The 3,608-nt window shown below is 37.7% G+C and overlaps 1 long non-coding RNA gene across 2 annotated transcripts; it reads left to right on the forward strand.

Annotated features, from left to right (window-relative positions):
* Positions 1–536: 536 nt before the first annotated feature.
* On the forward strand, positions 537–1,252 carry LOC123082913 (uncharacterized). Of its 2 annotated transcripts, none has more exons than XR_006439157.1 (2): positions 537–718; positions 849–1,252. It is a non-coding gene; the product is annotated as an uncharacterized lncRNA (long non-coding RNA). The 2 variants fall into 2 exon arrangements; XR_006439156.1 differs by having other exon boundaries at positions 853–1,252.
* The last annotated feature ends 2,356 nt before the right edge of the window (positions 1,253–3,608 follow it).

Raw genomic sequence — 3,608 nt, forward strand, 5'->3', positions numbered from 1 at the left:
GTATGATTAGTTATCTTTGCAAGTCTCTTTGAATTATCAGTTTGGTTTGGCCTACTAGATTGATTTTTCTTGCCATGGGAGAAGTGCTTAGTTTTGGGTTCAATCTTGCGGTGTACTTTCCCAGTGACAGTAGGGGCAGCAAGGCACGTATTGTATTGTTGCCATCGAGGATAAAAAGATGGGGTTTATATCATATTGTATGAGTTTATCCCTCTACATCATGTCATCTATCTATCTATCTATCTATCTATACCTACCTATACTAATTTCAGACTCCCAAGAAATTACCACATTAATCAGTAATTAGGAGTCGTTAATCTGGTGGGACCGAAATTTTACGGTTAGGATCCACCAATATATCATTATGGGCCCAAAACATGAAACGCTAAAAAGGCACGGTTTCTTCCTCTCCAGATAAAAGAAAAAACATCGATCTAAATAAATTCCAACTACTCTTCCCTCAATAACAAATCTACTCCTATAGTCCTATTACGTCTTGGTCTCTTCCTCTATTTTTTTGGTTGGACCGTCTCTTCCTCTAAATAACTACACGTACTACATGGTGCCTTCTTCCCCTCCCCTCCAATTCTCCGCAATCCATCCCCACATGAAAAACAAATCTATCCAGATCTCGCCAACATGCCCGTGGTCCCTCGCTGCTCAAGAATTTCCCACACTGCGCCAAGGTTGCTCCTGGTCGGTTGCTGTCATTAAACAGGTTAGCGATCGTCCTGTCCCCCAATTTATTTTCTAGCAATTATTTGCTCCGCTGTTTAGATGAAATATGTTGCTTACGTACTACACTAGAATTAACTTGATCATAGTGTTTATTCTCTGTTCGTGCAAAGCTAGCTTCAAAAGCTAGCAGGCAAGCAGGTGGATGTATTCCGCCAAAGTCCCACGTATGAAGCCCGCGCGCACACAGAGCCGACGGCATGATGTGTATGAGAGTTTCGGCGAGAAGCAAACGCACGCACGCGACAACGGAGGACTACAGATTAAAATACGCCGGCATGAAGCACACGTCGGCATGGTCCTATTTGATATCTCCTATTGATCTCACCATAGATTATATGGGGGTGTTACCTACATGCATGTATATATATTACTAGGCCAAATCCACTAGGCATACGATCCTACATCAGATTAACTCTAACAGCCTATACACTAAATAAGTACTTATCTTCAGAATTTTGTGTTCCTTCACCGGTTAATCTTTTTGTATCCCTTTAATTTTTTATATTCAAGTTTACTTTTTTTTTGCAGTATAAGGTTAAAATACTATGCCCTATGATATGCTCAATACAATTAACCATGCGAAGGATTCCTGCAAAGTGAATGCCAATGTAATTATGCTTTGGGATGCCATTAACCTTGAGAAGAATTTATCAGCCTTGACATGATACTAGATGAAGAGGTATATGATTCAGCAACATACACATGGTACTATGAGTACAATAGTTATTATAAATATCAAGGCATCTTCTCGCTTCATTATATGACAGTATGATACCAGATGGGAAGGCAATTAAACATATCGTGAACAAGTTCAAGCTGTTGATCGAGGAGGTTTAGTCGACATGCATGATAGCAGATTTTAGGGTTTCACCAACGACTGAATTTTCACTAGAAGGCGACAAGATACTTAATTTCTTGCTCACAACAAAAAAATCAAGATATAAAAGGTCAAAAAACACCAGAATTTGCAGAATAAAGATTCATGTTTTGTAGGCTTAATGATACAGGATGTAGTCGTGGTGGCTACTGGACTTGGTTTTATGGCTGGCCGTCAAGCACACGGACGCACCAGACATCAAAGGCGAAGGCAGGAAAACAATACCACTGGCACTCTTTACTTCACAGCCATGGAGGCCAAATGACTTGAAACGTCGACATACAAGGCCCTGTTCGAGGTATGTAATCCAATGGTATGCATCGTGATAGATGCATGTTTGAAGCAATTAATCAATTGGTGATCTTCACAGTGATATTATCGAAGCTACTCCCTGTACTGCATCAATGGATGTATATATGCCATTTTATCTACATGCAAATTCGACATGGCGTGCTAGGGCTAGGACACAAACGCATGTTAAATAATCCTTCTCATGACGCCGACCCTGATCAAGATGTTGGACCAGAGTCAAAATTAGATCACCGTTTACACTATAAAATGGCAAATATGAACGTATAATAGTGAATAGGACTCAGTTGCTAAAAGAGGGACTACAAGATTCTCAATGAAAATGTTGACAGTAAAATGAATGGATAAAGTTAGGAAATTGCACTTAATCTTTCCATCGCAAGAATAGATGAAGTTTCTGACATTTTTGTTCTTGGATACACGAATTGATCAACACTTATTAAATTTCAGTGCAAACACATGACTACGAAAATGTTATATTGTGTATATTCTTTATGTGCAATTTTATTAAATAATTTTGACATATGCAAACAACGTATAAGTACTACTACTTACACGTGGAACACCAAGAAGTATATGATGTCATCATTTCTAAAATACGGTCTACTTTAAAACGGTGTGTGCATGTCTAGCTGCAACACATAGGGTTGTAGAGCAAAAGGACAATCGTATTTATTGGGTGTATATGAGTTCCAACAACAAGTAACATATCAAGGCACAATTTGGTCAATCTTTGGGGCAAATTTACTTTTGGCATGCATCACATGTAAGCTTAGTCTTTATATGAATCGTCCTATTTAAAACCCTTGCATGTTCTTCAAGTTGGTGTACTTGAGTGTGCTGGAAAAAACTTTTTTCTGCACCTTTAGATATACGTGAAGGATTTCTATCTTATCCAACACAAATTAAAACATGTATGTATTTACATACCGACATGCACATTGGTTTCAAATATATATAAAAAACATTCAAACATGTTATCCCATAGTGACGCATATTGTTGATTTCTAACGATACTGTACCATAAATTGCACGAACGGAAAATTTGGGTTCATACAGAATCTTCGAATGATTCATGCTATGGTACTGAAATTTCATTGTGTCGGTTATCTAAGCTATGAAGCATTGCATTATATACCGTGCCTAACATGATGTGCTTTTAAGTACTTACAATATATGTACGTAAATATATGTCAATATTTGTGAATATATTTCATGTATGATGTGTAATAATGCAAGTATAATAATATATCAATAGCCCGTGCGAATGCACGGGTTCACGACTAGTCTTTCTTAATGCGTTACTCCGTTCTTCATGAACTTAATAATCTAGATGTAGGCAGGAGTCGGTCGATGTGTGGAGTAATAGTAGTAGATGCAGGCAGGAGTCGGTCTACTTGTTATGGACGTGATGCCTATATACATGATCATGCCTAGATAATGTCATAACTATGCACTTTTCTATCAATTGCTTGACAGTAATTTGTTCACCCACCGTAATACTTATGCTATCTTGACAGAAGCCACTAGTGAAACCTATGGACCCCGGGTCTATCTTTTATCATATAAGTTTACCATCTACTTTTATTTGCATCTTTTACTTTCCAATCTATATCATAAAAATACCAAAAATATTTATCTTATCATATTAGCTCTATCAGATCTCACTTTCCCAAGTTTCCAT

Source organism: Triticum aestivum, chromosome 4A (assembly GCF_018294505.1).
Source record: "Triticum aestivum cultivar Chinese Spring chromosome 4A, IWGSC CS RefSeq v2.1, whole genome shotgun sequence".
NCBI lineage: Eukaryota > Viridiplantae > Streptophyta > Magnoliopsida > Poales > Poaceae > Triticum > Triticum aestivum.